Source organism: Urocitellus parryii, chromosome 13, assembly GCF_045843805.1.
Source record: "Urocitellus parryii isolate mUroPar1 chromosome 13, mUroPar1.hap1, whole genome shotgun sequence".
NCBI classification, from domain to species: domain Eukaryota; kingdom Metazoa; phylum Chordata; class Mammalia; order Rodentia; family Sciuridae; genus Urocitellus; species Urocitellus parryii.
In genome coordinates this window covers 35455219-35480825 of record NC_135543.1, presented here as the reverse complement: position 1 = coordinate 35480825, position 25607 = coordinate 35455219, and the positions used below count along the sequence as shown (strand labels likewise).

The 25607-nt window shown below is 41.3% G+C and overlaps 1 protein-coding gene across 9 annotated transcripts in view; it reads left to right on the top strand.

Annotated features, from left to right (window-relative positions):
• Window positions 1-25607, top strand: part of Fhod3 (formin homology 2 domain containing 3) — a 434672-nt gene that overhangs the window by 219459 nt on the left and 189606 nt on the right. The gene's annotated exons all lie outside the window — the stretch shown is intronic.

Below are 25607 nucleotides of genomic sequence, written 5' to 3'. Positions count from 1 at the left end.
GTAGCATCTAATATCAGAACATTAAGCCTTTGCTTTTGGGGTTGGCTTATTTCACTTAGCACGATAGTATCTACACTATAAGAAAATTAAAACCAATCAGGACTTTCTAGGGTTATTTATGAACTTGTATATACAAGTCCATGGGTACAACTTGCAGGATTTAAGGGTGTTATGCTTATTAGTCTCCAGGAATGGAGAGAATAAAAGCAAGTGGCTCTTGAGAAGCCTGGTTCTGATGGGGCAGTGAGGGGGACACGGCTTCGGTGGGGAGGAGTCTCTGCACTTTCCTACAAAGACTTCTTCTCTACAAGGAGGCCCTGCAGAATCAAGTGGGTTTCCTGTTGCCTCTGGCTTCTTGTCACCTGCATTTAAATCATGAGCCCTTTCATTATGTTGCCTTAACAAATAAGCTTTCCACATACATCAAAGCAGATTGCTTAATGACATACAGAAGAACTGGGGTGGTATTGGCATAAGTACTGGGCAGGTTGGTAGGGCCTTTCCCACTATGGTCCTAACACGGAGCATCAGGACCTCCGGGGTCTCGTTAGTTTTTGGTGAGCATGCGGTAGCAGCTGTGTGTAGGTTCCTTCAAGGTTTCTTTTTGGAATAGCTCTCAGAATTGTAATGGCTGAAAGTATAGGTTAGTCGGTTAGTTGAGACTTAAAAGGCTCCATGAAGAGATCTCCATGTCAGGCATCCTTGTGGCTGGCAGTTGGGGTTACTGGAGATTGGAGGTTTACCTGGGGAGAAAGGTGTTTTCAGTGCCAAATGCAGAGAGCTGGTGAGGGGCTTCCTGACGAAGTTGATAGAGTTGAAGTCGTTGATTTGACCCTGCTGTGATCTATAAGCCCCTTCCTGCCAGGTTATGTTCTGCTGAGTGGTACTGGTGCCTAGTGATAGAAGTAGGCACTAGGGGAGAGGGTGGGATGGGAGAGTGATATAAAGGGGTGCTGGACTAGAGGGCACATTGCAAGGAAGTAGCTGGAAGTGCCCTACTTCATCTGATGTCCCTGTTTCCAGGCCCCCTGGTGGGGCCCAGAGCACACTTATTCACACCCACATGGGCCTCTACTTCTCCTAGTTTGCTGCTTCAGCTTGGTTTGTCTCGCCAACAGGAAGTACACCTTGTTCTGTTCCTGTTAAGGCAGCTTTCCAAATGGATTAAAAGAAACTTTGCTTTTTTTTTTTGCTTTCAATTTCAGCAGTCAGAACTCTGAAACAGGATATGCACGTGTGTGTTTACTCATTCCAAATAAAGTGGGAAATGAACCGGTGGTCAGTAAAATGTGGAATGAGCCCCAGGATATTAGGATAACAGGGAAGCTGTTACTGAGTTGGGGTTCTATGTCCAAACTCTGCTAAAACCTTTTAAAGTTCAACCTTCTAAAAATTGGCATCAAATCTAACATTCTATTCATGGGACAGCATTGGAATTGAACCTCAGAATTGAATTGAACTCAATCTCCGTATTATCCCCCTTGGGAATCTTGAAGTTAATGCCCTTTCTTTTAAGTACATGGAGATCTTCTGATGACAATACTTTGTGCTTGTGAAGTATCCTTGGCTAATAACTAGCCTGAGGGAGAGGTAGGAGACTTGTGCCAGCATCTCAAGGCTCCCAGGAAGTGTTCACCCTTGCTGGTCCAGTCCTCACCAGCCCCACATCAAAGCTTTTTTACAAATGGGAATTTGGATCCCAGTGCGTAAGACTGGAATTAAAAGGCCAACAGGCCATGTCAAGGCTATTTATAATAAAGATGGTTTTAATGGGTTTCCCCACAGCTCTTTGTAGAGTGAGTACCATCTTGTCTTTATGAAGACAGATGTCCTGTGCCAATTAGATAGATCAGAGCTAGAGCCCAAACAGGAAGTCGAACGCATCTTGATGGCCATGATCAATGTGCTTTTCAACTCGAGGATTTCAGGAGATGGAGATGCTTCTATTTTTTTTTTTTTTTTTGAAAAACTTAGGTCTAAAACTTATTTTTAAGGAATAAAGAAATTATCATTACTTTTAATATATTAGAAAGGGGGGGGAAGCTGGGGTTTAAAAAAAAAAAACAAAAAAACGCTATATGGCAACTCGGGAGGGTAAGACAGGAGGATCACAAGTTTGAGGCCAGTCTGAGCAACTTAGGAAGACCTTAAGCAATTTAGAAGGCCTTAAGCAATTTGGTGTTGAGAGGATCTCACTAAAGTTAAAAAGGGCTAGGGATGTAGCTCAGTGGTAAAGTTTCCTTGTCCTTAATGCTTAGTATTTGCAACATCCCTCCCCCCCAAAATTCTAACACTATTTTTTAAAAGTAAGTTTTGCTAGATGTCACGTTTTCCCCCCCTGAATCAACTGGCTGAAAAGGAATTGTTGGAAAATACATGTTTTGCCTTATTTTTTCCTAGTTTCAAAGTTTCATTGAGGCGCGAGGGGATGGTATATCTGGACCATGAATTCTTGAGATTTGAGCACTTTCTTTGTACAAGCTAAGCATTTGTAAATTGTCAGAGGTGATTCATAGTTTTTTTTAATATTTATTTTTTAGTTTTCGGTGGACACAACATCTTTATTTTACTTCTATGTGGTGCTGAGGATCGAACCCAGCTCCCAGCGCATGCAGGCCAGCACGCTACCACTTGAGCCACATCCCCAGCCCCTGGTTGATAGTTTTTAAGTTTCAAGGAGCACTACGTAACCAAGAGACATGCTATTAAAAAAAAAAAAAAAGTACAGAAGCCCAGAAAGCAAGGAGTAGCTCTATGTAATACATTTTTTGGGTCAACTTGGCAGGGCCAGTGTCTCAAGTTATGTGGCTTAACATTCTGAATGGTTCTGAAGGTGTCTTTTTTTTTGGGGGGGGGCATGTCATGTAAGTAGGTAGTCTTTGAGTAACCAGATTACCTTCCCTAATGTGGATGGGTCTCATCTAATCAGCTGGGGACCTGGATGAGCAAGAGAATGATCTATCAAGAGCAAGAGGGAATTTTGCAGTAAATAGCTCTCAGACCACAAGTGCAATATCGGGTCCTTTCTGGGTCTTCAGCCTGAAGGTCTTTGGACTTGTCATTCATCTATTTCTTAGTCTTGAGCCACCAGTCCATCCTACAGATCTTGAACTTGACAGCCTCTGTAATTGTGCAAAACAATTCCTTAAATTAAAAAAATCATATTTTTTTCCTTGTCCTATGTATAAAATATTTTATACACACATACATACACTCTTGGTTACTTTTCTCAGGAAAACCGTAATATACTTCCCTTTTGGAGGGATCTGTTAACACAGAAATCTGATTAAGAAAATAAATTGGCCAGCACGGAGACACATGCCTCTAATCCTAGTGGCTTGGGAGGCTGAGGCAGGAGTATCTCGAGTTCAAAGCCAGCCTCAGCAAAAGCAAGGCACTAAGCAACTTGGTGGGACCTGTCTCTAAAGTAGGGCTGGGGGTGTGGCTCAGTGGTCAAGTGCCCGTGAGTTCAATCCCCGGTACCTACAAAAACAAACTGCATGGTGTCTTCCGGGATAGCCTGGTGGGACCCTTTAGCTAAGAAACCACCTAGGATGAATAAAAAGGAACATTCTTGAAGTTTCCAGATGCTGGAAAGGTTTTGAAGCACAGCTGGCCCCAGATGTCCCCCCATCCGTGTGGTATTGTGTGGGAGGTGAACAGCAGGTCCCTGTGTTGGCTCAAGCTGAGGTTGCGCTGAATGCTATGGAAAAGACACCATGTGTGACCATGTGCTGCTTCCCCCAAACTTGTTCTCTTTACTCTTTAAATTAGCATTTGGTATGTCTGCCAGTGCTGAGTGTTTCAAAAAACAGTTCCATTTCTTAAAATAAAAGTGTTTATGGAAAAAGATCACGCTTCTAATCTCTTTCAGTTATTTATTTCTGTGATGGAAGCTGGGAACTGTCTGAAACCCCAGATGAATTGTCCTTGGAGTCGGGCAGGAGGGGTGATCGAATATCACTGTAGCAACTGAAGTCTTCAAACAAAACATATAAAATGGCTTTAACTCGTTTATGGGCTTCTGGCACACAGTAGGTGTTCTTGAACCATGTGGTGTGAATGAGAGGTTCTTGAACTGTTCCCGGGCTAGGTGGCTGGAAATGTGCTTTTTATCTGTAGCCTCTTGCTTGAGGACTGGGGCAGGAAGGTGTTAGGCTGGGAGAAAGAGCTGCTGAGCAGACTTTAGGAGGAGGATGTTGGGTGGAGAGGTTGGGTCCGAGGCCCTCCCACACCCCAGCTGAGCTACCCTGGGCCCACTCAGGTAGTTAATGAGGAGGTGCAGACGCTGCCTGCTCACTGCTGTCAACTTTCCTTTTTACTTCTTGTTTGTTTCCTGGCTAATTGCCTCTAGTCTGTGGGTGAACGCTTTATTAGTTGGGGCCAAAGCCCAGGCATTCTCTGGCCTGATGAATCAGGTCGCGTCTCCAGGTAGCTCCCAGTGTGAGGTGCCTGGCACCTGAGTCATTGGCCGTCAGGTGGCTTTGGACGCTGTCACGGCAGCCAGCTCCCCTGGTGCCTCTGAATGTGGAAAAAACTTAGTGATCTAGAAGGGTGGCCACAGCTGAGAAGAGCGAAGGAGACACAGGGTGCCGGAGCCGTTGGCGTTTTTTGCAGGAGACCTACAACCTAGGTTAGTACATGCGGACAAGCCAGGGCTTGGCTGCCGAGGACCACATTCCCCTTTCTGGAGAAGCCTCTCAAGTGCCGCCACCTCCTTCCTCAACATCTTCCCCAGGTGTGTTTTTTTTTTTTTTTTGACTGAGCACTGGGTGTTTTTCCAGCAAGATAATACTGACTGCAAAATCTGTTTAAAGGTTTCTAACTTTTAAAAAGTAAATGAAGAACAGCCTTGCTTCGGTAGCTGGGATTTTTTTAGGTGGCAGTTCTAGAAAAATTATGTAAACATTCTTTTTCTCACACTTCTATAACTAGGTTAATGACGCTATCTACCTGGTGTTGGCATGAGGGGTCCACGTGGGATTGCTTACAGATTCTCTCCTTGTTGGGTACTAGAACTTGATGAGAACTTGCAGTATAAACTTGTTTGGGAGGATGGGTACTTTGGCTTGAACCCAGGGACACTTTATCACTGAGCCTTATCCCCATCTCATTTTAGTTTTTTGAGACAAGGTCTTGCTAAGTTGCTGAGTCTGGCCTTAAACTTGTGATCCTCCTGCCTCAGTCTCTGGGGTTCCTGGGATTACATGTGTGCGGTACCAAGGTCAGCTGGCAGTGGAAATGTTTACCTGCCTCAGCACTTAAAGTTGACCCAGACTCACTCTGTCTCTTCCCATCTCCTTTTTTTTTTTTTCCCCTTCCCCTCTCCTTCTGTTTTCCTTTCTCTTTTCTGCCTCCTTTGCTTTTGATCATCAAAAATTGATTCTGTGTCTGAGGAGCTAGGACCTGCATATACGCTACTGATCAAGACAGTTGTGCCTCGTGGAACTTTCCATTTGGGCCAAGGTGACAGACAAGGAACAGATAAAGGATATAAGTAATGACAGATGGTGGTAACTGCTGTGATGAAAACTAGGGAGAGGAGTCGAAGGCTGTGGGTGTGAGGTGGGCAAACCCTCTTTTATAAGGGATGGCCAAGGAGAGCCTCTCTGGAAGGTGACCCTTCACTGAAGAATGGACAAAGCTGGAAAGTACTTGGCACACACACAAAAAGACAATCTTCAGAATCTTGAGCAACCAATAACCTGCTGATATCATCTTAGCCCAGAGATGGTCATCATGATATATTTTTAAGTTTGAGAAACCACTTGTGCATCTTGTGTCTTGATACATACAGGGAAAGTGCCTTTTCCTTCACTTGGATCAATCTCTGCCTTTATGGAGGACGCTGTTCAAACTCGATGATTCAGCAGAACATACCCAGGAAGGAGAGCAGTGGGGTGAACCAGTGGTTGGTTCTCATGAAGCAGTAGTGAACACTGCTGCTTTGACATGTGTACCTGAGTCAAATGGCTTACAGATGGTTTTGTCTTTTGAAAAATATGCTATTTGATATCTCTTTTAAAAAAAGCTGTTTAAAGCCAGCCTACGTCCCTACTGCTACTGGGAATACAGGAAGCATGCAGCATGTAAGGACTTACTGTGAACATGGCCCCCCAAACATCTTTCCTAGAGGGGACCCTCCACGTGGTGCGGAAGGCTGCATTTTGGATACAGCCAGTGTGAAATCCTTCCCGGATCTGTGGGTGTGTCAAGGTAGGGTTCTCCTTGTGGAGAAGTGTGAGCTATGTGTAAGGGGACGCCCTTTTCCACAGGAGTATAGGAAGAATTTCTGTTCGTTCTGCCGTTCTCGGGCGGCTGCTGCACTACAGCTCCCCTCGAGATGCTTCTGGTCACCCTGTGTCTCCAGTGTCACCACCTTAGGGATTAATTTTCTCCCTTGGAATAGGCTGACTGCAAAGGTGCCCAGTGGCACTTTAGCTGTTAGGAGCTGTTGTGAATAGAATCCTGACATCTTTCTTCAGACTTGGGATGTTTCATTTAAAAAATTGACCTAGGGGACCTCAAGGCAGCCTGGTACGTGCTTGTGGTGATTGGCTGGTGGAAACTTTGATGCCGTTCCCAGGGGATGGCCTCTCTGGAGCTTATTGGTTTTTCAGATGCTGTTCTATTGTTGGGCCACAGTGACATTAATGAGCAGCTCCAGGAAGTAGCTGCTCTTCCCTATCCAGCCCTAGGAAGGGAGAACAGCAGGCTGGAATGGCCATTAGGGCTGGTGCAAGTGCTTCTGTCACAGCACAAGGCGAGTTGATTTTTGACTTGGACTTTGGGATCTTCACTGAATTAGTCCATGAGGAGATTTGTTGAGGCACCAGTCTTCCCACTGCTTGCACATGGTGTGCTCCGGCCTAGTAGTAAACAGGTGCTGTGGAGGGACCCTAGCACATGGAGCTCGAGGAGGTTAGCAGTGACACAGAACACTTGCTCCATGCTGAGTCTCAACTGCTGGCTCCCCCAAATCTGTCAGCCATTCTTTTATTCCAGTTATGGGAAAATCTGTATAAGAACCTAAAGCAAGAAGGGACTTTGAAGCCAGTGTTGCCCATGGATATGGACTGGTGGATAAAGTGTCAACTTGTCCCAAGTTGATCCTGATGAGAGTGGAATCTACTGTCACTGCCCTAAGGCATCTCCTGGGAGAGCCTGCATCCTCCCAACCAGTTTTCTACCTCCCAGCAGCGAGTTGGCTGTGCTCTCACAGGGACAGTACAGGGAGTGGCATCTTGAGGGATGGAGGGCATGGGGGTGTGTGACTGAGGAAAGCCTAAGCCCCTGGCAGCACCAGGGTTGGTCCACTCAAGCAGGGTTGGTCCATCAAGGTGTGATGCACTCGATGGGTGGAAAGTTTGCCCCTCCCTCCTTCTCAAGGGTCATGATTTCAAACCACACCAATGGCCAGGACTTAAAGGAGAACTACCAGAAGTAGGAAAGGCTTTTGGTGGTGGGTTTTTTTTTTTTTTGGTAGATCCATCACCAGTTGAAACGGCTCTTTATAAAACCAGAGGCAAGGAGCTTAAATATTTATCTCTACATATACAATAAGACAAAGCGGGGAAGAAGGCAGAGAAGGAAGTTCAGAAAGGAAACAATGTTGGTGGGAGTTGGTCACCCACTGAGTTTCACAGTTCTGTGTCCTTTACTCCCACAGCCAACTTGTCACCTTGTCAGGCCCAACAGGAGCTGAGGCGAGGGTGCTGTTGGGCAGGTTCCTTTCTGAAACCTGCAGATTGGATCCAGGCCTGGGAGGACGAGGATTATGGCAGAGGAGTGAAGTTTCGATTGCTTAGTGTTTAAGAAAAAAGTTTGTTCACTCAGACATCAGCTGAAAGTTGACTGCCTGCCAGGCATTGTTGAGCTCTGGGATGTGAAGATGCTCCAGAGAGATGGCACAAAGCTCTGACGTGATGTGCTGGGGAGAGTATTAAGTCATGGTGGCATTAGTTTTGTAAACTATTGCCTTTTGTTAGGTAACTGTTGATATTTTAAGGCATAATTTATAATATTAAAATGTTGACACATTTTGACACGTATGCACTGGAAAAACCATTGCCTCGACCAAGATGGTGAATGTATTCATCATCCCAGAGTTTCCTCTTGCTCCTTGATAGGCCCTCTGGTCCCCAATGTCACCTATTTCTTCCCCTCACCACTGATCTTCCTAACACCATAAGTTACAGTCTGATTTGTACAACTTTATGTAAACTGAATTATATAGTGTTTGTTTAATTGCTCAACTTTCAGCAGAATTTTTTTGGGAAATTCTTATTGCATGTTTTGATAGCTTTGTGGAAGATGCTGTAATTTGGATCATGAATGTCCCCAACGATCCCTATGTGTAAGGCTTGCTTCCCTGGATGTGGTACTATTAGGAGGTAGTGAAACCTTTAGAAGATGGGGCCTGGGGAGAGGAAGTTAGGTTATTGAGGGAATGTCTCTGAAGTGGATATTGGCATCCCAGCTCCCCCTCCCTTTCTCTTCCCTTCTGTCCGTAAGGCTAAGAAGCCTTATCTACCATGTGCTCTTATTGCAATGTCCTGTGCCACCACAAACTCAAAGCAACAGGATTAAGTGACCATGGACCAAAACTTGTGAAATCGCAAGCCAAAATGAACCTTTTCTCTAAGTTGATTAGCACCAGTGTTTTGTCAGAGATGGAAAACTAAGAGTAGCATTCCATTGCATGTTATATCAGTTTATTCATCCATGAGCTGATGGGTATTTGGTATTTCCAGTTCTAGACTGTTCAAAATAAAGCTGTGGTGAACATTGGGGTACAAGTGTTTGTGTGGACATATGCTTTCATTTCTTTGTGGCACAAACCTAAGAGGGAAGGGTTGAATCATAAAGTAGGTGTATATTTAACCTTTCAAAATGCTGCCAAACATCTCCAAAGGAGTGGGGCCATTTTATATTCCCACAGTAGTGTGTGACTCCAGTTTGTTCATCACATGCTTTTTGTTATGTGCCTCACTGAGGTTTTAACTTCCATTTACCTAGTGACTAATGATATTGAATCTGTTTATGTGCTTATTCACCCTTCATTCATCTTTGGGTGGAATGTTCATCTATTGTCTAGTTTTCAGTTGTCCTGTTCCATATTTTTTCCTTACTATTTGTCTCACTGACTTCTGAGACTTCCTTAGTATTCCGATTTACAAGCCTTTTAAGTCTGATTTGCAACTATTTCCCTACTCTGTAGCCCCCCTCCATTTTCTTAAGTGTCTTTAAGAGAGCAGTCACTTTTTAGTTTTGGAGACATCAAATTTATCAGTTGAACGACGCATTAGTGTTGTATCCAAGAAATCTTTACCTAAATTGGTCAAAATTTATTGTCATTTTTCTTCTAAAACGTTGGTGCTTTTAGATCATACATGAAAGTTTAGAAACTATCTTGAATTAGTTTTTGCCTACAGTCTGGATCAGTTATTACTCCACCCGTGTATGAAGAACTGTTCCAGTACCATTTGTTAAGATGGCGTTTTTCCCCCTCTGAATTATCTCAGCACCTTTGTTAAAAATCGGTAGTCTCCATCTATTATGGGACTTGACTCTTTCATTGGTCTATGTGTCTATATTGATGCTAATGCCATACTGTTGTGATTATTGTAGTATCAGAATAAGCCTTGAAGTCGGGAAGTTAGAAGTCTTCTAGGTGTGTTCATGTCTTTTGCTTTTTCAAAAGATCTATACTTGGTCCTTTGAATTTCCTTATGAATTTTGTCTATCAAATTTTGATTGGGATTTATTAAATCTATAGATAAATTTGGAGAGAACTGATGTCTTCAAAATTCTTTCAACAATGAACATGGTAGTTCTCTCTATTCACTTAGGTCATAAATTTCTCTAGGAATATTTTGTAGCTTTCAGTACATAGGGACTACATACCTTTTTTGTAATTTATCTCTAAGCATTTTATGGTTTCAGTGTATTAAATTGTCATTATAATTGCTCATTGATATTATTTAGACATGCAACTGAATTTTACGTATTAATCTTATGCCCTGCAATGTTGTTGAACTTAATCAATTAACTAGCTTTCACAGGATTTTGTGAAGTGTTCATCAGGAAATAATGCCAGTTTTGTATTTTTTTCCAATCTACATGTCTTTTTATTGTTGCATTGGCTACAATGTTAAATAATGTTGGGTAGAAGTGCTAGAGTGGAAATTCTTGTATAGCTATCTTGAAAGGAACATTCTTTTACCATTTGATAGTGTTCTTAGAGGGTGTTTTTTTTTTTCTTTACCAACTTGAAGTTTCCATCTTTTACTGAGTTTATATCAGGAATACATGTTAGATTTTTGTTAAATTATTTTTTCTCAAGCATTATTTTATTGATACAATTTAAAATTGTTAAACAGGGACAAATTATTTGGTCTTGTTGTATTTTAATATATTGTTGAATTTGGTTTTCTAATTTTTAAATAGTTAATCTTCATTCATGATGTCACTCTGCATTTTATTCTACTTTTAGTTGTCAACGAGCCATTATCTATTGATACGTGGCTCTGAGAATCGAACCCAGTGCCTCACATATGCTAGGCAAGTGCTGTACCACTGCGCCACAACTCCAGCCCTGTATTTTTCTTCAATGCATTTGATACTGTTAGTGATTCTAGTCTCAGTGGGTGAACTGGGAATTACTTGTTCCTCTTCAGTTATCTGAAAGAGTTTATGTAGGATTGTCATTATTTCAAACTTAACTATTTGGAATTTACCAACACAGGCAGCCATCTGGGCCTGGTGAAGCCTTTCTGGGAAATATATAAGTACAAATTTTATTTATTTAATAATTATTGAGCCATTTCTGATATCTATGGTTATTGAGTGATATTTTACTAGACAGTTTCTGTCAAAGACATTTGTCTATTTCATGTAAGTTAGATACTTTGGCATAAAGTTTTTTTTTTTCTTTTTGTACTGAGGGTCGAACTCAGGCACTCAGTGAGCCACATCCCTAGCTCTATTTTCTATTTTATTTAGAGACAGGTTCTCACTGAGTTGTTTAGTGCCTTGTCATTGCTGAGGCTGGTTTGAACTCATGATCCTCATGCCACAGCCTCCTGAGCTGCTGGGATTACAGGCATGTGCTAACTGCGCCTGGCTGGTATTTCTTATATTTCCATATGTGCCGTTTATAGTGTTATCAACAAGGCAATTTGTCTTTTCTGATCACCCTAGATAGGTGTATCAATTTTATTGATCTTTTCAAGGAACCAGACTGATTTTTATCTTTGTTAAATCTCATCAATGTTATCTCTGATCTTTGGTATTACCTTTCCTGTTTACTTTTTCCCATTTGTGGTAGAAATTTCCATCATTGATTTAAGACCTTTATTTATAATTTGGACATTTAGTGCCATAAGTTTCCCATACTGCTCTTTACCGGTGCCTGATATTTTGATGTGCTGTATTTTCATTTCTGAATACTTCATAATTTCCCTTTTTTTTTGCTCAACCCTGGCTTATTTAGAAGCATGTTACTTATTATAAAAATATTTGAAGATTTGGCAGAGATCTATTATTGAAGTTAATTCCATTGTTCTTGGAGAACATGCCTTGTGCAACTGGAATCCTTTAAATTTATTGAGACCTTTTATGGGTCACAGTCTGGTCTGTTCATGGGTACTTGAGCAGAATGTACAATCTCTTGTGTGGAATAGTCTATAAATGTCAATTAAGTTGGTGGATAGTTTTTCGAATCTACATACTGACTTTGTCTTTTATAGATTGCTGTGTGTACTGTTGAAGTTTTCAACATTAATTGTAGGGTTTTTAAAAATCTGTTTCTGCTTCAGATACTCAATTCCTCTTCACAAATTGACCTCTTTACTGTTATGAAAAGATACTTTTTCATCTCTGGCGATATTTTCTGAAAATCCTTATTGGCTGAAATGAATAGTCAGTACTACTTTCTTTGGATTAGCATTAGCCTTGTATATTTTTTTCATTTGTCTACTTTATTTTTGCCCTCACATGAGAAGTTTGCTTTTATAGGAGTCATCTAGGGTCTCACTTTTTTATGCAATCTCACTCTAAATTGGCTTATTTAGATTATTTAATTTGACTGTTAGGATTGAACTTATAATTTTGCTTATTGTATTTCTCATCTGCAACTTCATTGCTTTTACCCCCTTTGTGCTTCTAGAATTATTAGTTTGTGTAGGTTTTTTTCTTGCTATAGTTTCTTGCAATGGACACTATTGCATTAGGGATAATAGTGTATATTTTTAACTCAGACTTTAAGTGATATTAAATCACTGTAGACAGTATAAAAATCATTCAACACCATTGTCATACCCTTTACTTTTATGTGTATTGTAAATTCTATATAACATTTTTATGTTGAAGCAGTCTTATCTTTTCAAGGAGCTTTAATAATTGTAAAATAATACCATCATAGTTACCTTTTTCAATGTTATTTATTTCTTAAAGACGGATGGTGACATTTGGCACCATTTCCATTATGCCAGAAGGACTTCTTTGTAGTGCAGTCCTGCTGTTGGTTAGTTATTTCACCTTTGCACGTCTGATAAATCCTTGGTTTTTCCAAGTATATTTGCATGGGGAGTAAGACCCTAGGTTGGCAGTCTGTTTTCATTATAAAATTTCAATTTTATATATGTATTTAAAAATGACTAATTCCTTCCCAATGCTCTCTAAATCTTGTCTTTGGATATCTTTCTTCAAATTTATTCTAATTGGTTTATATGACAGCAGAATGCATTTTGGTCCATTTTACACAAATGGAGCACAACTTTTTCATTTCGCTGGTTGTACATGATCTAGAGTTGCACCACATGTGCGGTCATACATGTACGTAGGGTAAGGATGTTCATCTCATCCCACCATCTTTCCTTCCCCCATATTCTCTCCACTTCCCTCCCTCCCATTTGCCCAATCCAAGTTTGTCTTCTCCCCACGCCCCCTCTCCCCATCATGATCAGCATCCATTTACCAGACAACATTTGGGTTTTGGGGATTGGCTTACTTCATTCAGCATGATATTCTCCAACTCCATCCATTTACCTGCAAATGCCATAATCTTATTTTTTTATCAGTGTTTTCCATATGTTCTGTTCTCCTCTCACATCATTTCCACTAATAAATCTGCTGTTATTTGTTTTTGTTCCCTGTACCTGTGTCTATTTTATTTCCCTTTATCAGTGGTTTCGATCAATTTGGTCTGAATTTATGTGGTTTTCTTCGTGTTTCTTGTGTTTATGGCTTGTTGAATATCTTAGATCTGTTGACTTAAAATTTTCATCAAACTGAGTGAAATTCAGTCATTCCCTCAGACATTTTTGTCATCTCGTCCATCTTGTCTCCTTCAGGACTCCAGTAAGAAATATGTGCCACAGCTCACCAATGCTTGGTTTACTATTAAATGATTTCCCCCTATGTTTCATTTTGGATAATTTGCATTAAGTCTTCAATTTCATAAATCGTTACTTTCATTGTTTAATCTGCTGTTAATTCTATCCAAAGTTCAGTTTGGATGTTGTTAATCTTTCATATTCCTAACTTTTTGAATATAGGGGTTCTATTATAACGAGGTTTCTAAGGTTCCTGACAGATATTCTAATATTAATTTTAATAGATTAATACTTTAGTCTTATTTTCCTGCTTCTTTGAATGCCTAGTTTTTCCACACATATTAACTTGTACTGGTTGCATGCTGATGTTTTTGTACTCTTGCAAATACTTGTAAAGTTTGTTCTGGGACACAGCTATGTGGACAGTTTTGTTTTTGCCTATTGTTTTTGTGTTAGATGGAACCAGAGAAGCATTTAGTCTGGGACTAATGATTTCTTGTGAATAGAACAAGATCTTTCTGAATGGTGTACCAAGTGCTCCAAGAGACTTCCTAGTCCGGCCGTGGTCATAGTCCTGTATCATGCTGGTAACTTTCTTCCCATTCCCTTTGGAGGTTCTTTTCCTGTCCTCAGGAACTCTGTATACTCACAGGGGCCACTCAGTTGATTCCCAGGTTTCTTTCTTGGGCATTTCTCTGCTATATTTCCTCTGGTGAAGTCTAATTTGCTCCCCTAGGTCTTGTAACCTGGGGAGTCTGAGCCTTGCAGGCTTCCCCTCCTCTGTCACGGCATAGAATCTTCTCAAGGCAGTAAGCTGGGCCAGTTGAGGACTTAACCTCCTTTGTTTTCCAACTTTCTGAAATAGCATCTGTGTTGCTTGATGTCTAGTATCTTAAAATGAGTTGTTATATTTAGTCTAGCTTTTTGTATGTTTCAGAGGAGAAATTTGATCCATGTTTCTCTTGGCCAGACACACAAGTCTTACAACCATTTGTATCTAAAATGTATTGACAATGTGTAGTGACCTACAACAAAATGATTAAACATTTTCACCTAATATTCTACCTCTATTGTTAAATGTTACAAGTTTATAGAATTTCTAACATATTCAGCATTAAAACACTTAGTGCCAAATTTGTCAGATATATTAAAATTCACAGCATATCATAATTATAACCTCACAAAAGTATACATTTGTGTGAATAAAGACTCAGAACACAGTCAGCCCTCTGGATCCATAGATTATACATCCATGGATTCAACCAACTGGGCGTGGAAAGTATTAGAGGGGGAGAAAAAGCATCTGTACTGAATATGTACAGATGTTTTTCTTGTCCTTATTTTCTGAACAACAGTATAATAATAATCTACAACATAAAGCATTAAAAGTAATCTGGAGATTTAAGTATATGGGAGGAGGTATGTAGGTTATATGCAAATACTGTTTTTTTTTTTTTTTAAAGGGACTTTGAGCCTCAGTGGATTTTGGTATCTACAGGGAGGTCCTTGAAGCAATCCCTACAGATATCAAGGGGTGACTGTACACAAATGATGCATGCTACACTTCAGGGAAATGGAATTATTTCCTCCTCATTTAGGAAATGTATTCATTTATGTACTAGAATGTATCAACTTGGAATTAATTTGATCATCCATTTTGAACTATTATAAAACATTACAAGCATACAAAGGAGAGAATAAATACATGTGGACATACCACTGACCTTAAAAAAAAATCGGTATTAATAATGTAGAAGGACCTTAATGGAGCAATTTGCAGTAAACTTTTCCTTTCTTCTTTGATTATTGCCGTGCTGACTACTGCATATATTAATCTCCAGGCCACATGTAGTACTGTTTTTCTTTTTGCAAACTATTAATAGGATTATACATATTTTCTGTGATATTGTCGTTCAGTATTCCAAAGACCTCTTCATGAAGTGTTTCTGGACGTACGTAGTTTCATAATCTTCCTTTGGATGGAATTAGATTGCCTTAATGTTTTACTCTTAAAAACATGCTATAAAAATTCTTGTTTCTGTACATGTGTGGATCTCCAGGTTAGAGTATATAGGTATGAGAAAATTTGTAGGCTTTGGGGTTGATAATTATGTTTTATGTAGACAGATTTCATAACCTCTCTGGTATTACCTGTTCTCTGGAAATAAGCTTGCTTTATATCTCCAGGTACATACTTTTTCCCATGATTCTTAAAAGCACCATAAATTCCACTATTAATTAGACCAACTGATACTGAGAAAATCTGGAACCTTCCAGATTTATCTGTAACTGTCTTAGTTACCTAGCATTAGGAGAGTCTTGTAGAATGTCAATGTTTATTTTGGCACCTTTCATGAATGACTGCTGATGCAGAAAGTCACTGCATAATGAGGCCCTTGGAATCTGCCTGCTTGGGCCCACCTTGGGCTGAATTCCTCTTGGCTACATCATAGTCGAGCTGCAGCTCTTCCTGCCAGTGTCCATGTTCATGTTCAGATTCTGTGCTTGGCTAAGCTGCCAGTCTGCCTTCTCTGACAGGCTGTCCTCCTGTGACTAGTGTGTTCACATGATGGGAAGAATCACCTGGTTTCAACCAACGGGCTCCTCTTCACCTATTGTTAAACACTGTCTTCTCTCTTCTGATCTCCTCAGACCACAGTCAGTCATCACTTTCTAATATTCCTCCGTGATTTCTTGGAGGATTCTGCAAAAATTTGTTGGTTTTCAGGGCCGGGTGATTTTGGAAAGTCTATGGTTTCAAAGACCTCCAGGCTCCGGTCACCTTACTATCTACTATAGGGCCATCACAGACCCACTACACAACATTGTTCTTTGTTCTCTGAGGACCTCTTATTCTGCTACAGCATCATCCGGCTCAGCAAGAGGAGGAAGGAGGGTAAGATGAGTGACAGCACATGGTGTGACATCAGTCACTTCTCCACTGGGAAGAAAGCTGTTAAAATAGGCCCCTTGACTTTGCTCTGGCCTCCTGTCTAATGGGCTGCCATTGGCATGTGATTATTGCTTACTAATTAAATACGACTCATTTGTAGTGCCTACCCATACTTGCTCCCCAGAGTCCCTCTACTGTATTTTAGCAACTTACCTGGGTTCAACATACATCTTACTCGCGTTGTCAGGCCTGAGCTCTCCCTAAGGATGCGTGTGTTTTGGTTATCCTCATGGTTTTATTCTTACCCAAGAGGACATGAGGTGGAGGAATCAGGATGGTTAGTAGATGATACTCCGAAGTGATTGCTGTTAAAATGCCTTTCTTTTACAAATTGTGTAAAACGAAGGACCATGTGGACTCATTGCTAGGGCCCCTTCCCAGACCTGATGTGTGGAAAGGAAGGACTTGGAGGTGTAACACTGTCCCACAGTATGAATTACAGTGTATTAACCAACTAGGGGGATGCACCCTGGAGCCCTTGCCTCTTAATGGCATGTGCACAAGCACGGGGGAGAAGGATATTTTTCAAAGTATTTTGAATCTTTCTGGGCAACCTAAAATCACACTCCACACTTTACTAGTCTGTTTTTTTTTTTTTTTTTTTTTTTTTTTTTTTTTTTTTTTTTTTTTTTTTGGGATGTGGGACATTCCACTGTGCCTTTGAGCAGCCGGAGTGAGTGTGCCCCATCTTGGCTAAATAGATTAGCATAAAGGGAGTACATATTGCTCAAACTCTTAAGATCTCTGCCTTTTATCTGAAGGTACTTTGGGCTGAACGAGAGCCCAAAGCTTACCTTAAAAGTCAGGGCTTGTTGGAAAGATGGTTGCAGGTCCCTGGAATAAGAGCTGTGGAGGGTGTTGGTACAGAGTATCCATGGCTGGAAACCAGGTGAGGAAAGTGCCCTTAATGATGGGGAACTGTCCACTTAGTAGATGTACAGTAGTTCACCCATGACTGCTTAAGCTTCCATGAGACTGATACATATATATTTCTAACTCTCATTTGACTGTCATGCAGTTCCTTGAGAAATATCTCAATGTGTGCTGGTTTGGTTTTCCTCGGAGGAGGAATTTGAAGCCCCAGAGGTCAAACCATGTGCTCACAGTTGCTTGTAGAGTAGAGACAATGCCAGGTGGCCTCAACCCGGAGTTCCTTTGGCTTGAGAGCCCAGACTTGCAACACCTCCCTGGCCCGCCTCCTGCTTCTCCCCTCAGGCCTGTCATGGAGCATGGGGTTCTGTCGTCTTCACTCCTGACTGATGCAGTGTTCAGTACAGTACGTTTGGCCAAGGTGGTTCCTGCCAAATGGGCCTCGCAGAGTGGAGTCTGGTGTGTCACAAACTCCGGGACAGTTCGCATGAGTGCATGTGTATGGTGGTCTTAAAAGCTAAGCATTTGGGCCAAATGGAGGGCAATACTCTAAACAAATAGATGCGTACTGTGCAGAAAAGTTTTGCTGCAGGCCGCTTCAATCTTTTCAGTTAAAAACATTTTCTTTTTAAAGTCACTGTCTGCAAAGCTATGTTTTTCAGTTTAAGAAATTATGGGTCACAAGGCAGTATTTGTCAACTTTCCCCCATTATCTACCTAAGGAACTTCTAATACATTTTGTTCATAATTACCCTGTACTCTCGGCTTCCATGAAATTTGAATTCTGCCTGTACACTGTATACTTATGTGCTATACTTCTGTGAAGACCATGAACTTTTGTAATATTTATTCTGTTTCTGCTCCCAAGAACCAGTGTTATTTCTTGCTCCTGTAGGAAATTCGTGGTCTACAGTATTTAGTTTCAGTAGAGGACATGAGAAATGCTTGTATATTTTTAGAAATGAAAACAAAATACTAATCACTGACAGCCTGTAATGACTATTAGGATGGCAAAACAATTCATGTCTAATGAGCATGTAATTATAGCTGCCAGGAAATAGCTATTAAATAAATGGAATCTACTGCGTTGGCCAAGGAGACGGGATGGGTGGTGGCAAGCAGCCTTGAACGCATGGCTTTATTGCCTGGGTCGGTCTGCAAGGGCTGCACAGGGCTCGGATTTATTGTCACACAAGGTGACACCCCCAGAACTATTAGTGCATACGTCCAGGTCAGAAAGCCATGCCACCTGCATCTGGAAATCTTGTCTGTCTTGCTGTTATGAGTTCTGTGGTGGGCCTTACGCCATTTGTTTTTAGCCAAGGAGTATTTTTTTGATAAGTCTCTGACTTTTTATTATTGCGGTAAAAATACATATCATTAAACCATTTCAACCATTTTAAATTGTGTAATTCAATGGTATTAGTTACCTGTGCCGCCACCACCATTGTCAAAACTTTCATCACCTCCAATTCTCTCCCCATTAGGCTGATGTAGCACAGAAGAGGCTGGAGATGGATACCTGAGGAATTACCCGGAAGCAGGTTTATTGGCTGTAGCCAGTTCAGAGGGGCTTTCATTTAATAAAATTTTCCTCTGAACTGGTTACAGCCAATAAACCCAACACTAGCTTCCTAAGCTGGGGACTGTGGGTTTGCGTCCCATCTGGGTCACCAAACGATGTCCTGACAAGAGGAGGAACATAGATGTTACAAATATGGTGGGGGGTTCTCTTTAATAATGGTAAGGGTTTTCTGAGGAGGGAGTCTCTGGGCTACTTCAAGGCAATTACTCCCCGGTCTCTCTCCCCCTCAACCCCTCTTAAGTTGCCCATACTAGATATTTCACATAAGTGCCATCATTATTTGCTCTTTGTGTTGGTTTACTCCACTAGGCATAATGTTTCCTCAAAGGTCATCCATGTTGTAGCATGTATCTGATTTTTAAATGTATCCTTTAATGGATCCGTATCTATTAATGTATTTGCATATGTTTCAATATTGGAAGGCAAATAATGGTGTGCATAATCAACCCAGATTTTAGTCACTGTTTTCTCTTCAAAAGGAGATTTCATTTTTCCATCTTTTGTGAGCATCTAAACTTCAGAGCTGACAGATAATTGAATATGGTAAAAAATACAGGCTTTGCCCCTTTTTGATTATGATGTCTCTTTTGTGTATCTCATGATCTATAAAAATAACATTAAAATACATTAAGCGAGCTATAACACAAGGAATTTAGATTTAAATGGTAGGCAAATGACTACATTGGATCTTCATTTTTAGAAAATCTCATTGTACAGATCTACAGTGAAAGTCCTCTAAGAAACTAAAATTCTTGCAGACATTACTATATTATAGTATATGAGAATTGTAACATAATATTTAAGAGTTGAAATTTAAAACTGTATAAAAACTTGCAGCTGTATGCCTTTGTAAACATATGTGGGAATCATTTCCAGCAGCTGGGAGTTTCTGAGGTGAGGGTCAGGGCAGGACAGGCTGGGCTGAATGGGAACAGGGCCGCCTGTAGGTCCTTATGCCCAGTTGTCTGCCTTGTTGGTGGATGTGAAAGATAGTTATCAGGATGTAGGAAATTGGGTATTGGGGCAGGTGGTGGGGCGTATGTTTGCTTCTGGTTTTAGGTAGAGGCAGGTGCTGCTGCCTGACAGATATGCATGGAATTTAACTTTATCCATTTCAGTTCCCAATGCTATGTCTTTCCTTCCTTCTCCCTTGGTGTGTGATTTTATTTTAAATAATTCCCAAAAGCATATTTCTGATTTTTATAGGGTTTTGATTTATATAGTATATTAAGGAAGATTTGTAGAGTCATCTGGGAAGCCTGGGATGGCAGGCAGAAACAACTAGTAGAAGTGCGCCCTCTAGTGCCAGTCACTCCACAGTGCATACCCACAGGGGCCTTGGAATAATGTTAGGAAACATGGAACTTGGGAGCTGGGAAGCTTTGGAGATCTTTAGGTTAAATCTCTAATTCTCAAACGATAACTAGCATAACGGCATCAACGAGCACTGCCTGAGAGTCAGCCTTGTGCTGTGATCATATGCAATCTCACCTTACTGCAACAACATAGGATCAAGTTTGGATTTGTCTACTTAACAAACGCATAAGCTTTGAGTGCAGAACCTGGGTATCCTGTGCTTTTCAGAAGCAGGAAATGGTGAGGGCATTTTAAGAGCCAGTATGCTCAAAGTGTCCCTGGGTTTGAGTCCTGAGAGTTCTGCTTGATGCTGTACTGTTATGAAAGGAGAAATGAGAGGAACTGTTTGTATACTTCTCAAGTCCTGGATGGTAACCTACCTTCTGCCAGCTAAGTGCACCCCATCCTGAAAGATGCTTCTCTTATCTTCCTCTGCCTCCACAAAAATCTTAATTACTTGGACTCATAGCATCCACAGGCTTTCCTGGATTTAGGTATTTATGAGCTCCCTCCCATGTGCTTGGACTTAATTATTCTCTCCAAACCTCACATGCCTTGTGCCTGTCACCCAACAGGCAGTAATGCCATCCAGGGGTGGATGCCCTGTGTCATTCCTCCAGCATGGACCCTCCCTAGTAGGAGGAGCCGTATCTCCCAGGGTCACTGGTCAAGTCATTATCTTACTCAGGATGTCATACCAGGTCTCTGTGGGAAAAGCACATGAGGGTGAGTAAAGCCACTCTGGCTGCTACTGACCCTGCAGAGTCCGTTTCTGGTTCATTTCATCTCTAGTTCTGACTTGCTGTGGGGAGGCTGTGAGCTTCCACTAGTATTTCATCGGATGGGAGTCCTGGAATATCATTATACAACAGATAATTTCTCTATGGAAAGAAAAATAGTTCTTTTAATTAAGAGTCTGCCAAAAATTAGTAGAGGCTCAAAACCTGCTAATGTATTAAAATTTTCTTCATTCCTTTGGTTTCTCCTTATCTAAAGAATGGGGGGGGGTTGTGGAATGAGAAAGACTGAGGCTGGGCCATATTGGTCTCACCAAGGTCACCACAGCCTAGAATAATGAGGCCATTCCTGTTCTGGTGACCGGATAGCAGCGCCCTTGTTTAAACAAGGAAAGAAGGTGAATAAATAGTTCAGAAGGAAATCGGTTTTCTGTATGGCATTAGATGGGAGAAGAGGCAAAGCACTTGACCGCAGAGCATCCTTATGGGAAGGAAAGTTGAGAAAGATCCACATCAGTGATACTAATTGAGGCCCCTCACACCCCTAGAGTTACTGATTAGCTTAAAAGCATTAAGTGAGAATCTTGGTCCTGAATTTAAATTTAATATTGGACTTTTTTTTTTTTTTGCATTGAGATGGGCGTCTTACATTTTTTTCTAACAATGCTTTAGGAAATTTGTGTTACAAATACTGCTTAATGTCAACAGGGAACTCAAAACTTTGACACCTTGTTAGAGCTCTTTGTGCTGATTAAATTCTTGTCTCCAGCCTAGAATTGGCAGCATATTCTCCTTAATTTTCATGCAGTCATGGGTGTTGAAAGAGTATTTCTTTGACAGTTGCCCTTGGGGAAGACTGAGCCAGCACTTGTTATTTAGGGCAGACAATTAAGAGGAAGAAAAAAATAATGTGGAGTCCAAGGTCATCATTTAGTTCCAGGAATGTCAACATTATCAATATGTTTACAGTATTTAGGTGTAGGTTGGGGGCTTTGGTGAATAATGGAAAGTAGAGATCAGCAAATTCATTTCAGTGTTATCAGACCATTAAAACTCAGTTGTCTTAGTTGAAATCCTATCTTCTAGATGAAATAACTCTTCCCAAAAGAGAAGGTTTGAGTGGGGTGGGGGTGGGGGGCAGTTGTAGAATTTTCTCCCCTCTGTGGAGATTTCTTTGACAACATACAAGAGTTTTTATGTCAGAGACCCTACTCAGTTCTAACTCAAGAAAGCATTGTGCCATCTTAGTGTTTAATGTGGCCCTCCAGGAAGGACTGTATCCAACAGCATAACAGCAAGCATCCCTGTCTTCATTCCCAACAGGCAGGTCACTGGTCATCCCACTAAAGCGAATCCTCAGTGACCACTGATATATTTCTTGTCACAGAATATTGTCCTTGTGGTGAGGGAAATTTATTATTTCATAGGATTTATCTATTTTTTTCTGTACTTCTGTTAAATAGGAGTTACTTCCAGACACATTTTCAAATGGTAATGTTTCAGTGGCTGTGGGACAGTCTGTCACCAAATCAGTTTTGCCCACTAGGTGGTGTGTCACTGAAGTAATGGGTTTTGTTAGTTTATTTGCAAGACAGCCAAAAGTCGAGCCTCAGGTCTCAACTTCACCTTCCCAATGTTGGGATTTGGGGGCATTTGTGGAATTAAAAAAAAAAAAAAAGCTTAGAAAGATGATCAGATCAAAAAAATGAAATAATCAGTAATCTGCTCATACGTAAACGAACATAATGATCCTTCACAAGATGGATGTTAAGGAAATGGCAGCATTTGTGTGTGTGTAGTTCGGGCCTTCTGATATCAAAAAGTCACCCATTGGACACTGCACAGGCCCAAGTGAATGGTTGGTGGCTTCAGGCAGTTTGAAATAAGAATGAACTCTGAGTTCCTGAAGGAACTTCTAGATGACCTTGCCATCGTAATTCTCTACTGGAGGTGTCACCTACAGCAAGGTGAACAGGAGTATACTGCTTACCCACCTAACCACTAAGACTGGGGATAAAAGCAAGCAGCTAAAGGCAAGGGAAGCTCAAGTTTATCCAGATTTCTCCTTGGTTTCAAGTCTTCTGTTGATACTGCTTTTGGAAAAGAGAATGAAGAGTGGGAAGAGCGCAGAGGCAAACCAAAACACTCGGGCTTCCCCGAGAGGAATCTTTTGTTCGTGGTAGAACTAGTCTCATACAAGTGGATGCTTCCTTTAAAAACATGAAAAGGGCTGGCTTACAAGCAAAACTTGTAATATATGTCCACAGTTATTAAAATGCTCTAATAAAATGACATTAAAAACACATCTATCCCCTACCTCCTTGGGAAGGTGTTGCAGCGTTTGAATCTCTGCCCATTCCCAGATCCCAGATCTGTCATAGGGTGGGAGGAAAGATGGGACAGGAGGCTGATTAAATCTAGACAACAAGGCAGCGATCTTTAATAGCTCTTTATTTAACAAACCAGATGATTCTGCCAACCAGAGATTGCCTGTCAACTTTTTCCATGGCATTTTTGGTGTCTTTGGCTGAGGAGAAGGACATGAACAAGCAAGCACACAATGAACTTGGGATTCTATTCTTGGGCCTCCAATGTACAAGAAACTCTTCTTAAAAAAAAAATCCATGCTAACTCTAGTTTGTAGAATGAATGTGTATTTTATATATGCTTGATATGAATGCAAGGAATGTGAAACTAATTGAAAATGGACAGACTTGAAATCAAAGCCCTGAGATGGCAGCAAAAGGCTTGGAGAAATGGGGGCCTTGGATGGTCTAGGCAAGAAGCTGGAAGGTCTGGCAGGCTGGTAAGAGGCAGGGAGGAGTCCAGGGCCCTTCCTGAGATGAGAGGAAGAAGCAGCCCTGTCTAGCTGGCATGTCTAATGCTGAGGAACATTCAGTGGTAGGAACAGCTATTACAGATTGGAAAAAGGGCGGAGGTCAAAGGTTAGAGTTCTTGGGACCAGCAGTTTCCATAATCCAGGAGTGATGCTGGAAGCTAGACCCGCAGCAATACTGGAAGGAAGAGGGCTTTCAAAAAGAAGGGAGGCAGAGACAGAGGGAGGAATCAGAGGCTTAGACTGAGACAGAACTCATGGTGGACCCCAGGCTACCATCCACATCACGGCTGAGGTGGCTGTTATAAAGTGAGAGCAGAGAAAAGTTTTGATTCTGGGTATGATGGTGTAAGGACACGTGACTGTCATTCCCACTGAATCTAGCTATAAAACCTGGAGAAAAAGGCACGGAGGGCTTGGAAGAGTCAATGGTGGTAAACAGACTGGGGGAGAAGATGAGAACTTGAAATAGCATTGAACAGATGGTGCTTTTCACATACGCATCTGGAGTTCTTGGTCTGGACTCACATTGGTCCCAAACCCCACAGTGGGCATTGGTGTGGGCAGAGTTCCAGAAGCCTTCAGCCTCTATTTTGAGTAGTAGACCTCCAGATGGTATGTTTTTCTATTTTCTGTTCCCTGGGACCCCACTCCCAAGGTGATACCTGCTGTGGGAACAGGGAGGGCCTGTGGCTACCTAAAACGGAGTAGCAGGGTGTAAATTGGAATGGGAGGAACCATGGTCACAAGAGGCCTGAAGTGAACTCTGGTTATGTATTTTTTTCTTCCTTGTTCTGCTTGTCCCCGGATGTGTATGCAGTCATAGAAAGCAAGTGGCTGAGTGCATGAAATAGTGCCCTAGCTCTCTGGCTGAAAAAACTAGAAGGGAGAACCTGAGGAAATCTCTAAAACTGTCAGGAAGAAAATTGAGGAGGAGGAGCTCAGGAACCTGACCCTGAGAGTTCTGTGCAGTCTCTGGGCTTACCACAAGCTGTCAAAGCATGAATCTGCTCCAGGCAGCACACCAAAGCCTCTGAGAACCAAACAAGGTAGACCACTGCCCGAGTCCCAGGCTGTCCTTGGTACTCTTACAGGACTGATCCGAATGGTTCAGAAAAGGCTTTGAAAGCTGAACGGATATTGGATCCACAGACCATGAAAGGAAGGTGGGCCAGGATTGGAGGCTCAAAAGGCATCAGGTTAATTGCCTGGTTCAACAAAAATGCCAACATTTTCTATAATATTTAAACAAAAGCCAGAGTTTCATAACATAATCTTCAAAATATTTAGGATATAAGCCAAAATTACTTGGCACACAACAAGCTAGGAAAATCTCAACTTGCATGGGAAAGACGGATCAACAGACCCCAGTGCCAAGGTGATACAGGCACTGGACTTGTCGAAGTATTTAAAGCAGCTATTATAAAAGTGCTTCGGAAAGTAAGGGTGAACCTGTTGAAACAAATGGAAAATCCCAACGAAGAAATAGACTAAAGAGACCTGATGAAAGTTACAAGTGAAAAACATAACTAATAAAATACAGGGAGCTCACTGGATATGCCTGGTAGCAGATTGGAAATTACAGAACTCAATTCAAACACATCAATAATTATATGAAATAAGACTGTCTAATACAGTTATTAGAATGGATAAATGGAATAAGACCCAACTAAATGCCTACATGAAATGCACCTTGAGGATAATGCTAGTTGGAAAGCAAAAGGATGTAGAAATCATGCAAACACTAAAGAAAGCTCAAGTGGCTATACTAAGGAGGAAGTACACTTAAGAGCGCAAGAAGAGGAAGATAAAGACACCATAATGACAAGAGGGTTAGATCACCCAGACAACTAGAGCTTTAAAATACACGAAGCAAAATGACCTCAAACAGAAAAATCCTGTAATGGAAGAGACTCCAACACTGTTTTGGTGA